Source organism: Erpetoichthys calabaricus, chromosome 3, assembly GCF_900747795.2.
Source record: "Erpetoichthys calabaricus chromosome 3, fErpCal1.3, whole genome shotgun sequence".
Taxonomy (NCBI): Eukaryota; Metazoa; Chordata; class Cladistia; order Polypteriformes; family Polypteridae; genus Erpetoichthys; species Erpetoichthys calabaricus.
Genome location: NC_041396.2, coordinates 132277339 through 132292416, shown reverse-complemented (window position 1 = coordinate 132292416; position 15078 = coordinate 132277339). Strand labels below are relative to the sequence as shown.

The window sequence follows — 15078 nt, the reverse complement described above, 5'->3', positions numbered from 1 at the left end:
CATAATCACACCTCCAATTTCCAGCTTCATAATCATTACTCTGCCTGACACTCTTTTCACCTCCAAAACACACTTTACATACTGTTCCTTCAGAATAATCCCTACCCCATTTCTCCTCCCATCCACACCATTATAGAACAATTTGAATCCACCTCCAATACACCTGGCCTTACTCCCCTTCCATTTAGTCTCTTGCACGCACAATATATCAACCTTCCTTCTCTCCATCATATCTGCTCTCTCCCCTTACCAGTCATACTGCCAAAATTCAAAGTTCCTACCCTCAGTTCCACTCTCTTCACCTTCCTCCTGTCCTTCTGCCTCTGGACACGCCTCCCCCCACTTCTTCTCCTTCGGCCAACAATAGCCAAGTAACTGGCAGCACCCTGTTGGCTAACAGTACTAGTGTTAACCCGGGGCTCGACCAGTCTGGTATGGAAATTTGTATTGTTGACCGCATATTCATTTGGCAAAATTTTACACCGGATGCCCCTCCTGACATAACCCTCCTCATTTATCCAGCCTTGGGACTGACACGAAGAAACACACTGGTTTGTGCATCCCCGTGGCTGTGCGTGACAGATACACTGCTTAAATTTTTTGGATAGTTTTTTTTTTTAATAAAATTTGTTTATACCATATCATATTGTGATAATGCTATGGGAGGACCAGGATATTCAATTGGCTAGGGGTAGAAAGAATTAGCGCAAAGCAGAATTTAAATTCTACTCTTACCTATTTCCAAGTTCTTGCTGCGTTTAGGGATCTTTTCTGGGTACTTTGTTTTATTCCCTATATCTCAAATATGTATGTGTTAAAGTAAGTGACCCTGTGTATGTCTATTTAAGCCAAAAATCTCCAGAGTTGGTATCTGCTTTATGTTCAATACTGTGACTGTAGGCTCCAGCCCTCTCTGATCCTGAATGGCTTTAAGAAGTTTGAGAAGATTGTTATTTTATTAGGTATTCTCCATAGCCAGCTTGTTTTAAGCTTAATGTTTGTACTTTTCCACGTAATTAAAATGTTTGGGGTAAATAAAAAAATTAGTAAAACACACCAATATACTGTACAGTATATGTAAATAAATAATTCATATACAAATGTAATTAAAATAAGTGGTATTTTTCTCCTGAATCTGGAATTCTCGTTTATGTTCTACAATATCATTCATATTAGGAAAGTTGCTTGAAAAATACATTATTTTTACTTATTTTTTTACCATTACCTATTAGCAGGAGTATGAATCTTGAGACGTCCATTAATCCTATTTCATACCGTATGGAATGACGTCCCCGGCTGCTCTTACCTCCTCTTATCCTCTTACGTCCCCTAATCGCTACGTAGCACCATAATAAACTGACACACGCGCGCGCACGTTTCACAACACTGCGCGTCCTAGCAGATAGTGCTGCGCGCCTCCGCCGCTCTAATGTTCAAGGTTCCAGTACGTCACGAACAAGGAAACGTAGCAGCCGGGTCTTGTTTGCGGCTAACCTGACGGAATTTAAAAGCTGCAGACGAAGGTGCACGATGCTTCCGCCCGTCGGCATCCAATTTGAGCCAAGCTGAAGCAGCGGTGAGTCCCCGAGCAGGTGGCAGTAGAGGGGCGTTCAAAAAACAGGTTAACATGCTGTGTTACTATACAGGAGGAGGACAGCAAAGATATTTGTTTTTTGATTCTGCGGTGAAATTGATGCACGAGTTAGGCAAAGTATTCAATTACATTATTACATTAAAACTAACTTACGAAGCTAGATTGCCACTGTATCTCGTGTAGGATGGGCCAGACACGATGAGAGTAGCCTGCTTCGTAGGGCCGACATTTCTAACATTTGACGTGGCCAATTTTTTAATATTAAAGCGACACGGTTTTGAGGCGCTTTAAACTTCACCTGAATCCGCTTTCCTGTGTATTCAGAAGCAGGTAGACGTCTGTTGGTCTTGTCGTCTGTGCCTGTCGATTGGCTGCTTTTGTAGGTGGGGTCTAGATCTGGTGATATGACTGGCAACAGCCTGCGTCAATCAATGTTGTTCCAGCCGACCGCGCCAGAAGTAGCGGTTAAGGTCAACATACTTAGCATATAATGTGACGTATGCACTTTTAAGTATAAACATGTAGCTTATTCTCCTGGGAGAAAATCAGCGTATTTTTGAATCAAGCATTCAGATAAGAAAGACGTTTTTTTTCAAATATTCTGTTTTTGTTCGTAATTTACCCTTGCACGATCGTATTGCTAATGCGATCCGCCTTGTACGCGTCAGTATATTTCCCTTGTGTGCAACAGTTAATTCGTCTTTGTTCTTCATTCAAAGTTAAGATGTTTTAACAAGTCTGGTGAGGGAAAAATACATTTAACGGTGAAACAGAATTGCATTGCTGCTTTTGTGTAAAATTGAAAAAAATGAAAACATTTAAAATAATTTTTGTGGTACTTTTTTACAATCATTCTGCTTATGATGCAAGTTGTTTTCTTCTTGGTCTGCTTTTAGTGTTTTATGTCTGTGAATTATACGTTATCAAAAGGCTGGAAAAGTCTTTCTTCTTGTATAGTTGCTAAGAAATTATTTAGTATTATAACAGCTGTCGAAATATTAGGCAACAAATGATAATAGACTACCAAATACAAAAAGATAGAGGTCTTGGTGTGCAATGGCAAGAAAAGCTTCACTCACATGGTGTGTATTCTGCTCTCTGACAGATCTAGATCTACCTAGTGAAAAAATCCTCACCCAGGGGTGTGTTAAGTCCATTTACACTCATTAAGGAATCAATTCCTGATTTAAAAGTGATCAGTCTATCCGTCCAGCGTCTCTGTTAAATCTCTATTTGTGCAGCAGTCTGATCTGATCTGGGTGTGGAAAATAAATGTTTTTATTGTGTCTACATATTAATGGTAAAAAAAGCTGATGACACATTCAGGTTTCATGTACAGTATGTAGACAATATGACCAGAAATATGTGGACGTCATTCCACATTACTGATTTCAGGTATTTCTAATGCGTGCATTATTAACAGGTACATAAAGTAGTATCCAGTTATGCAGTATCCATTGACAAACATTGGCAGTAGAATATGTTTTACTGAAGAGCTCAGTGACTTTAAACAGGGCACAGTTATAGGATACCACCTTTGCCAGATGTCAGTATGTGAAACTCCTACTCTGCTAGATCTGCTCCAGTCATCTGTAAGTGCTATTGTTGTAAAGTGTAAGCATCCAAGAGAAATCCTAAATCAGCAACAAAGAAATAGACCATACAGACTAACAGCTTGGCTGAAAAGTGGTGAAGCACATAGTGCTTCGCTCAGAGTTCAAAATTCCCACTGGAACAAACATTAGCACGTGAACTGTGTGTTAGGGACTCCATGAAGTGGGTTTTCCTTTTCCAAGCAGCTGCACACAAAGCTTATGATCACTATGCTCAATGCCAAGTGCCAGCTGGATTGGTGTAAAGCACACTGCCATTGAACTCTGGCGCAGTGGAAATGTGTTGTCTAGAGTGTTTTTACAATGAGGTTGTCTAATAAACAAATCTGGGTGTAGAGGATGCCAGGAGAACACTACCTTCTAGACTGCAAAGTGCTTACTGTAAAGTTTGTTGGGGGAGGACAATAATCTGGGTCTGTTTTTCAGGGTTTGGGCTATACCTCTTGATTTCAGTGATGGTTACTGTTAATGTTACAGTATACAATGACATTTTGGATGATCGTGTGCTTCCAGCTTTGTGGCAACAATTTCAAGAAGGCCTTTTTCTGTTCCAGCATGACTGTGTCCCACTGTACAATGTCTGGCCCATAAAGACATGGTTTGACAGATTTGGTGTAAAGGAACCTGACCTCAAAATTACTGAACACCTTTATGGTGGATTAGAACGTCGATTACCAGCCAGCTCTTCTCGTCCGACATTCTTACTTGACTTCACAAATGCTTTTTTAGCTGAATAGGCACACATTTCCACAGACACACTCCAAAATCTTAGGAAAGCCTTTGCAGATGGATGGAGGCTGTTATAACTGTGGAGTGGGGAGCCAATTTCATATTAATGCCCATGGCTTTGGAATAGGATGTCAAGTTTATACAGTTATGATGTTCCGGTGTCCACAAACATTTGGTCAAATAATGTATTTTGCATTACAGTGAAGCAGTACTCCAAGCATTTAAATAGAGACACTTCTCATACCTGAACCAGAACCAGCTTCTCAGAAAAAATAAAGCTTTTTTTCAATTCATTGCCCAAGCTACTGTTCAAAATTATGCTAGTCTACAGTCACATGTCCCTGTTGGTGGTCCCTTCCAAGATTTAATAAAACTGCAGAACATGTCAGCAGATAGATGAGTGTTAGAATTACTTTTTAAAAGTTGGTGTATACAACACACTTTCGAAACTATTGTTTGTTTTATTTTATTTATTTGATTTGATTGAAGTTCACAGCAAGCAAAAACACTGTTAAACAGAGTGCATTCACTGTTAGAAAGACAAGAAGCTGGAATTGGTACGTTTCAGTCAATGACATAGCAGTATATTTTTATTTTATCACAGAAGTTGAGTGAGGGAATGTTGATGTAGACAACTGTGTTATAACTGAACACATCAATCTGCAACAAACAGAATATTTTTTATGAAATTGCTTTGATTCTTTGAACAACAGGCATTTCTGTAAGTTTCAGACAAAAGACCCAGATTAAGATATGAAAATGTAATTTCGGCATGCATAATGGAATGCCGTCTTATAAACAATGCTATAATTTCACTTTTTTCTATTAATAATCTATCTAATAGCAAGCAATTAAAAACCATGTTATAGTACAAATGAAGTTTGTATATTTCCTGCATGTGATAACCAAAAAATATGAAATCTCTGTGACATCAGTTTAGTTAAACTGACTTCTTGTAAAAATAAGATTTTCATATTGATAGGGTTTATATTGGCAGAACATTGTCATCACCTAAGAAATGTGAAGAAGTGATTAAATAAGCAAATAAAATGTTAAGTTATATATTATGAACTGCTAAATAGAAATCAAGGGATGCTATATGCTCAGTGTATATAATGCACCAGTGAAACCAGATCTTCAGTATTATTTGCAGTTCTGGTCACCACACTACAAAAATGACATAGCAGCACTTGAAACTGCACAGAAGAGAGCAATCAGATGCATCTTAGATCTTAAGGACATGTCATACTATGACAAACTCAGAAATGAAACCTGTTTAGTGTCCAGCAGAGGAGACTGCATGGGGATCAAATCCTGGTTTTCAAAATTCTCAAAGCATTGATAAAGTAGAGCCAGCAGAATTCTTTCAACTTAATTTCTACTGGTGTACTCAAGTACATGATTGACCATTAACGGGAAGGGTAACAATTAGGACTGAAGCCAGAAAGCACTTCTTTTTGCAAAGTGTTGTGGAAATCTGGATCAAACTACTGAGCCATGCAGTTGAAGCAGAAACAGTGACCACTTTTTATAAGTATCTAAATAACATGTTTGGACAATTTAGCTATTAGCAGTGATGGTTTGTAATGCAGGGTGCTGTCTCCCCAAAAATTTGTAAAAACTCCATATAAATTGATTAAGTAATGTGAAATAATCGTGAAATAAATTTGTTTATTTGCACAACGTTCCTGTTGTCAACACATGTGAACAATCATTAAAATTTGGTTCTGACTCGTATTTGTTTAAATTCTGTATGAATACCTATATTTTCTGAGTGAAGGGTGCCAGCCAAATTAGAATCTATGTAAGTCCTTGAACATTTGGCAAGAAGGTGTCCTGAGACTCCCCTTTAATTTGCTGCTTTCAGATTTTTCCAGTGGTGCAGCTCTCTGTGCCACAGACACTCCCACATTTATTGAAAACGAATTAATGTTGTTTTAGCTTTTTTTTTTTTATCTAATTTGATTGGACAATCGTCGACACACTAATTGAAATTCACCTCAATGGTTCACAATTCACACCTGCCATTAATGTAACTATAGATGAGCTACCGTAGGTTTGCGGCGATGCCGACTTCCAGTGGAACTTCCGAAATCAAAGAAAATTCAATTAATTTCTTTAATGAAACACCCCTTCATAAATCATGATCAAGGACAAGCTTACATACAGACTTTTTTCTATTCTTGCTGTGACAAACATAGTTGGCTTTTTTTTTGCCTTCCCCGTTTGCTGTTTCAAACTATTGTTACTGCAGCGTTGTGGACAACAACAGGGGTATAAGGCCTGAAAAATCTTTTCTGAAAAATGCAAGCAGCATGAAAGTAGCCACAGTCATCTAGACTAAATTTAGGCTAACTTTTTTGCCGGGCTTATTTTTGCTTAAGATAAATAAATAAATAGATAAAGGCTATAGGATTGGTTAGAAGGCACAATGAAGAACTGACCAAAAATCAACACATCCAGTCCACAATAATAGACTGTGTGAAATTTTGCAGAGCTTTTGAATTGGCTTTATGTGGCCATGATCAAAGTAAAAACTGTGATAAGCCCAGGATTGGGTTGGTGGATTTTGTTGCCTCTCTCAAAGGAGTATTGAAAGAGCACTTTGAGAATGGTACTGCATTTGAGGAAACTTCATAAAAACTGTGCAGAATGAGCTTTTGGACTCCCCAGAACTCTAGGTGCCATACATAAAATTTTTAACTTTAAAAAAAAAAAAAAAAAATTGCTGTTCAGATTGACATTTGGGTAGCGATGTCATATGTGGGTGTGTTTTATATTGCCATTGTTCTGTATTTTAATATTTAATTTTATTCTGTGTTTTATTGTGCAGTGTGTTGTGACTTATGTCTGTGATAGATGCTTTATAAATAATTTTTTACATACTTAAAAAAACAAGAAGGTGTTTATTTTGCCACAAGTATAATAAGTAAACCAAAAAATGTAATTTCAATATTGGTAATGGAACTTGTGTAACTTTTCAGAATTTCAAAGTTTTAAATGTGATGTTTTAAGTGAGATTAGGGTTATATTAACTTTATATCATGAAAAATATATGACACAACATGTGATATGAAGTCAAGATATTCAAGCTCTGTTGTGACTATGAAAATATGAATTTTTTTTAAATGGTTTTTTTGCCTCCCATTAAAAAGCCTAAATTTCAAACTGTTAATCTGTTGGTGTCCTGCAGCCTATCAATCATTAGAGAGTTACATATTTTTCAACATATTATAAACTTTTTCAAAGTACATAAAACCTTTCTCAAAAACACAATGACTCAAAAAAGCCTGAATGCATTGGCCATGCTGTTAATGGAAAAGAGACTGGTGACTGAAATGACTCAATTTAATCAGAAAGTAATTGAGAAAATTCCAGGCCTGAAGAAAAGGAGGGCAACATTTACGTTCAAGTAGTGCTACTGGGCAGTGTTTAGGCTACATTAGTTTATGTGTGAGTGTGTGTTTTTTTTTCTTTTCTCTTGAACTATGAAGTCCTGCTTCAGTTGCCACCCCCAGATCTTTTTCACTAGCCACCACTGGCTATGAGCTAAACAAACCAGCTTGATGTTCTCCTCTCATTTGTCAAATTTCTTATGTTCCCTTCTCTCCTTTAGATAGTTGTGCCAAATTCAGCTGGAGCTTATATTACTATCAGATAAACTACTGAGTAAAATTGTTAACTTGCTCAGAACAGTACACTTGCTGTTAATTAAAAACAAATAAACAAATATTGGAGGGCAGGGAAATTGTTGCAGTGTTCTTTCCAGAGTAACACGAGTGAATGCTTAAATAGTTTGTGGAGTGGTGCCACATATATAATATATATTAAAATATAAATTTTGAAGTTCCTAGAAGTTAAATAGTCTTTTTTTTTCTAGTCCTTCATTCTGCATACTCACCTTATCAGGATAATTGATTACTTTAAATTGGTATCACATGATTGAATATTGGAGGCAGTGTGTTATTGGCCTCTGATGGACTAGTGCCCATTTCAGTGTTGGTTTGTACCTTTGTGTCTGATGTTGCTAGAATAGGGTCGCTGCATCTTGACTTTGAGTTGATTGTTTTTACCACTTTTCTGAATGAGAAAAATCTGTATTGAATACTAAAATGCCATTACCTTTAGCCCTCAACATAAAACCCCACCTTGGGGCACTATTAAACAATTAATCTACATTTGTAAATGAGCTAATGTATAATTATTCATTATTTTCTGAGCTGGCTTATTCCAAAATAGGACTCCATGAAAATTAAGTACAGTATGTCCAGGCACCATAGGATAAAATGTGGCAACCAACCCACATTCCGTTATACCAGGCCAGTATGATTAGCAGTCAGAAGTGCAAGTCTTTTGGATAAAGGGAAGAAGCTGAAATGCACAGAATAAATTCATGCAGATAGAGAAGAATTTGCAAATTCCACACGGCTAGGGCCTTAGTAAAGATTTGAACCTGAGTGTTTGGAGGTGTACAGCAACAGACATAACCAATGTGTTATCTGTAGCTATACAAGCAGACATGTTATTAGACTAGTCAAGATTCTGCCCAGCTGAAATTCAGGTCTTATGTCATTAGGCCATTTCCAAGGAAAGGACTTGGGTCAATCAGTCCCATTCGTTTTTCAGGGAAAATGGTCATTCCTTTAAGATGATTTTGTGTACAGTACATCATTATTTATAAATGCCATTTATAGTGGATAGTTTGGTGCTTGACTGAGAAAGGTTCCCCTTCATTTCAATAACTGGGACCAGGGAGATTTTGTGAATATCATTATATAGATAGCAATACTCAAAAGCAATTATTTTGACCAGCTCCACTTAAGACAAAGGAGGAAAGTTATTTTTTCAGATTTTTTTGTAGGTACATTCACATATAACTTGAAAACCGATCTACGGCATTTGCCATGTCTATGTGTCTGTCTACATGAAACAACTGTGTTTCCAGTGGACTGATTTTGTTGAAGTCTTCAAAAAAATTGGTCAGGAAAGTTCAGATTTCATTGAGATAGCTTAAATACTGTATACATCTTGAAACTTGTATTGAAATGCCTTTTAAATAGTCAAACTCGTCTGTCTTAAAACAGAGAAACATATTGTGCCATTTTAATTACAGATTAGTTTACAGTAGGGGTGGGCGGTATGACCAAAATTGTATATCACGGTATTTTTCTAAATTATCCCGGTTTCACGGTATTTGACGGTATTTTGTTCCCATGCATGAGTGGATGTTAAACACATTTTCCACTGCAATTACTGGCTAAGAATAACCTATTCCACTGTCAAGAGCATTGTACATTGTACAAAAAAAACATTTTAATGTGCACACAAGTATTAATACAGGTTTGCATTGCCCCATAAAGTGATACTTTTCAAGGGGGTGGCACTAATGAAGAGAAGGAAATCACATTGCATGACAGATGCAGTCAAAATATAGAACCTTTTTATTTAACAAATTTTGCAAAAACTTAAATTATAATTTTGACAACATATTTTCAACCATCCAAAGAGGTATTTAGACTTAGGAAAATATCCAGAAGTGCTTGTCAAAAGTTATATTGCACTGAACATGTCTTAGAAAAGGAATAAATAAATATTTTTTGTAAAACAACTACACTTTCTGTTAATGTTAACAATCTCTGTCCACTGACACGTTAAAGTGACTTTTTAAACAACTTTACCATCATTAAACTGCATAATATTTAAACTAATAAATAATAACAATAAAATAAATAATTGTATTATTACTGATAGTTGCACTATTACTTCAAGGCTTCAAAAGCCCAGATGCATTACACAGTATTCACCTAATTAAAATAAAATAAAACAAGTGCAATCTTGGTGATGACATCTTTACCAACTTAACTATCATTTAGGCAAACTGCATTAATATGGACCTTGCTTCAAGCTAAGCTATATACATAAATAATAAAACTGCAACTTGCATTTATAATTGTATTTGTGGTATAGCCCTACGGAATCGTATTAGGGCCACGGTGAAGAAAAAAAAAATACGGACACAGGGAAGAAAAAAAAAACAACTATACGTCGAGAATAAAGTCGACATTTCCACTTTATTCTCGCTGTTTATGTCGAGATTAAAGTCGACATTTCCACTCTATTCTCATAGTTTACTTTATAATTAAAGTAGAATGTCGTAAACTAAACTTCATCCTAAAATCATTGTTTAATTTACTAGATTTTCTCAAATCCCGTCATAAGTTAATGTAGCACATTAAATGCTTTGTGTTGTGTTCCCCGACCCAGTTGTTAATCACTACGCTCCTTAAACTGACTTCCTCCGCACTAATAGACAGCGATCACCATACAGAATCCATTCACTGTATGATATTCCTGCTGTCTGAAAATTTAGAATTTATATCAAGTATTTATTTATATCAAGTATTTATCTTGGCATTCTAAATGTTCAGAGAGCATGAATATCATGTGAATGGATTCTGTGCGGCAATCGCTGCTGTTGCCTCCTCTTAGTGCAGAGGAAGTCAGTTTAAGAAGCTCGGGGAACACTTAACACAAAGCATTTAATGTGCTATATAACTTAGGACGGGGTTTGAGAAAATCTAGTAAATTAAATATTCATTTTACGATGAAGTTTAGTTTACGATGTTCTGCTTTAATGACAAAGTACTAGAATAAAGTCAACATGTCGTCACAATATTACACAGTACCCAGGTACATTACACTGTATTGAAAAATAAAACAAGTACAACTTGGCTTGCAGTATTATCCAGTAGTATAGAAACAGTATTTACACATCTGACATTTTAAAACTAAAGCATCTCCAGGCGACAGACGTGACTCCTTTTTTTTCGGCTCTCTGTCCATTTTCACCGCGCGGCATACCTATGCTACCGCCCACTATTTGGTGGTGTAGCAGCGAAAAAGAGCCCTAGTGCAACAAATCTGTGTTTAGCGGTGTAGCAGTGAAAAAGGTCCCCACTTGAACAGTTTCCCGCTGCGCCACGTTCCGAACGTCGTTTAGGCAATTTAAACCGGTGTTGCGGTATAAGAAAAATCCATATCATAAAAAAAATTAAAAACGGTTTTCAGTATGAACCGGTATACCGCCCAGTACTAGTTTACAGTTAAAAATTATCTTGAGAAAGGCTACTCCAGCTTACATGTATTTGCAACTTTCACTCATTTGACAGCCTCTCTTAACATTAATACAGTAATACCCCTGCAGAGGTCTGTGTACTGCTTGACATGCTATCTGTAGAAGTGGGTTCTGCAGTATCCCAGAACCTCTGCCACAGCAGCTCTCTTCTGTTATTCCTTGAAATCATAGTGGGTAAGTTACATGATGTTAATAAGCATCTATATATATAAAATTCACTAAGCCGCCGCCAAGTAAGCCACCCATGGAAAGCACGCCAGAAGGGGTGTGGATTCACTAAGCCGCCGACAAGTAAGACGCCCATGGCGCACGCAGGAAGGAGTCATGCCCACGCCCACCAACTCGGACGCGACGACTCGGAAAAAACGCCGTCATTTATGTTCGTCTGTCCTACAGTACACATGCACCTCTGAGCCACGTTGACTTTTCGGTTACGACGCACGACCGCGTGCACCATAGCAAACTGTTTTACACGCTACATACAGCAATTCGCATCCGCGACAAACATGCATCTTCTTAGATGGTCCTGCAGGAACACGGAAAACGTTTCCCCGTCCACCAACACTCCTTATTCCCCGACTGGCGTCCACTGCATCCGTGACAAATATGCGTCTTCTTAGATGGTCCTGCAGGAACATGGAAGACGTTTCCCCGCCCGCCAACACTCCGTTTTCCCCGGCCCGCGTCTACCCTCGCTCACTAGGCATTCACACTGCCTGCTCATGTGCCCGGACGCAAAAACTCACCGACCACCCAGTTAGTCCCTTTCGTCTGTACTAGGAGTCCACATGCACCTCTGAGCCACGTTGACTTTTCATTATTTGTTTCGGTTACGACACCCGACTACGTTCACCATCGAAAACCATGGGAAACGAACAATGAAGCCCTGCCCAGAAACTCTACCCCTCTGCCAACTCGAACAGCTCATCAAACACATACTCGCTTTGGTCTGTGCTGCTGTCCAAATCCAGCTGTGAGCCACGTTGACTGTTCTTTTGCCCTCCATGGCTACGGCTTCAAATGTATTTCATGGAAACAACACTTCTTTCAATGTTATAGAAGTTCCTGAATCAGGTAACTGTTTGTTTCTATCAGTCGGGTTTTTTTTTTGGAAAAATGTCATTGACGAAACTGTTGCTCTCAAACTTCGCAACATGGCTGTTGGCTTTGTTTGCCAACATTGGGATAACGTCGGCGAGGTGGTCACAAACTGCAACAACTCACCACACAAGGACGCCCTTTCTCTCGAGGCAATCACACTGCCGGAAGACAACCATGGGATACACAGAAAATAGCCGTGTCAGTCAACGCAGATCAGACACCCAGGCAAACAACACTGAATAATCAATAGCTGCAACTACTTTGCCCGCCCCCACTCCTCACCTGAGTCGTTTCGTCTGTGTTCAGCAGTGTTTCCCAAACTCGGTCCTGGTGAACCCCTGTGGATGCAGGGTTTTGGTCCATCCAGATTCCTAATCATTTAATGCCGGTGAAACTCATCCGGGATAAGTCGGTTTTTCAAATGCAGCCGTATAGCAGATTAGTCTAGCTGGATGTAATAATCCGAGATGAATGCGCGCCCTTGCGCTGAGTGAAAAGCCAATGTTTATTGAGTCTAGAAAACATGATCAGCAAGTCTTTGATAGGCTGCAACAAAATGATGAAAGAATGGGAGCATTTTTTTCACACAAGCTTTGTTAGTTAGTTAATTAATTACTCGAAGGATTTCAAGATTTAATATGCACAAGCGGTAACACTGTAAAAGCAGCCCAAACCAGAAAAGATGGCTGGCAAAAAGTGGCCGACAAATTAAACGCGTGTGCATTGTACTTACTGAAAGCAGCGTTACGGATTTTGCAAATGTTAATTTTTTCCCTCTGCTTAAAAAACATTAAAAAAGCGGCGTGATTATGCAGCGTGTACTACGCTGCGGGTTGGTATGCAGCGTGTAAAACAGTTTGTTTGTCGCGGATAATTTGCCTTTTACTATTACACGAAGACAATTTCCTGTTAGATTTGCCTTTGCGATGACAATTAATAAGGCACAGGGCCAAACTTTCAAAAACATGGTTAGCGGGTCATACGCTCACACTGATTACGTCCCTGCCCTTTGTACACACACCCCTCCCCCCCTCGGTACTACCATGGTCGGGTGACTTGGTGGATTATATATAGAAAACCAGCCAAAACCGCAAACAACAATGAAAAGTCTACGTGACTCACAGGTGCATGTGGACTGTGCAAAGAGGAAAACGACTCAGGTGACGAGTTGGGGTTGGGCACATGAAATGTTACTTTTCTTGGTGATTTATTACATTACCGATTTTTCAAATGTTAATTTTCTCCCTGTGCTTAAAAATCATTAAAAAAGCGGCCTGATTATGCGGCGTATGGTACGCTGCGGGTTGGCTAGTAACAAAGTAAAACAAAAAAGCAAGCAGCTTTTTCTTATTGTAGAAATTAATGAAAGAGGAAACACGCTCCCTAACAGTGTCTTGGTGACGCTTTATACATACAGTGAATGACAAATAAAATTAAAAGTATTATGTTAGGCTGAGTTTTTGACAGCTTTGGCTTTACTCTTTTGGGAAGTATTCATAACATCACTGTTCTCCATGTTTATAATCAACTTTTGAAGATACTATCAAGTGGGTACCAAGTACCTACCGTTTGTATCTGTCACAAGGGCTGGATATTTGTATTTTTTCTGCTACAAGATCTGTTCAGTCTTTTTTTTTTTTTTTAACCTTAATTTCCCTGAGATAAGGTGATTCCGTGATGACCTGGCTGTGTTCCTGTGCTGCCATTCGAATATTTTTTGTTTTTCTAGCTAAATGAGAAGCTATTGGCCACTGACAATTTTCTTTTCAAATACCAAGTACAGATTCAGTGCAGTAATCCTTTGTTCTGTAGTTTGGTTAAACTTATACAATGATACACAGTTACTAAGAATGTGATGCATGTGCCATGTGATTCATATTTTTGTTTATGATTATGGCATAGCGGGGAACATCTAAACATTAAAGTTCAATTATGATTCACATTATAAAAAAAAAAAACAAAACTCATTTTTATAGGACTTCAGGCTTATTACTGTTTTTGAATTCTTGCCTTTGTCCTGTTAGCATTTTGTTTTTGACCGAAAAATTGTTCCTTGTCTGACTTTTGTTTTCATCCCCCATTATAAGACTATAAAACTTTCAATAATTTCTTTAGTATTCTGTAATACTTTATTTTAATAAGCCTGATATGGCGCTGCATTAGTCCTGTTTGAATGAGCACATTGTTAAGATGGGGTTTACTTTAAATTAAGCAAAATTTGGAGAAAATGATTGAATCATTCATATTATTAATAAAACACACATAAAATGCTTGGTAGTGGCAAGATGATGTTTCTATTCAAAGCACAGCCGACATGCCCTGTTCTTTAAGGTTGCTCTGAACATATCGCTTCCATAATTATTTATCATACATATTTGTTGGTGTTCTCATTTTTAACAAGCTGAGATTGTTTCTTTGATGTATTAAACAATAGCTCATCCATATCATCATCAGCAAGGAAATGTAATGTCTCAATATATACATTTTGAAGTTTCTAGTCTTTATTGGTTTAATTAATTCTTGGGCTGTGCTGCTCTACATGACCATAACTTGATGGTAGTAAAAAGGTGAGCTTAGTTATCTGCTTTATGTTTTTATTATTTTTTTAGGAACTCTGTTAAAGGCTAATGTGACATTTTCCATATGATATCTTGGAGAAGTCCTAATTAGTATTTTGCTAATGCATACCTTTCCCAATGTGAACATTGGAGACTTACTGTATCTTTGGGGGGGGGGGGTTGGGGGGGGGGGGGTTGATACTGGGCCAGTGATGTCTTTTCACCTAATCTGACCTTGCCATAGAGGTTTGCTTCAATTTTGTGACCTGCTTACTTTTCCCTTTATTCATACAATATTTAATTCATTTAAATTTATTCTCCTTAAGCACCCTTGTACTTAAGAGCATC

The 15078-nt window shown here is 37.9% G+C and overlaps 1 protein-coding gene across 1 annotated transcript in view; it reads left to right on the top strand.

The window, feature by feature from the left end:
• Nucleotides 1–1377: 1377 nt before the first annotated feature.
• Nucleotides 1378–15078, top strand: part of LOC114644899 (CAP-Gly domain-containing linker protein 4-like) — a 207783-nt gene continuing 194082 nt past the window's right edge. The window contains exon 1 of the mRNA XM_051925329.1: nucleotides 1378–1576. The gene's annotated coding sequence lies outside the window, so the exon portion shown is untranslated. The remainder of the gene's footprint in view (nucleotides 1577–15078) is intronic.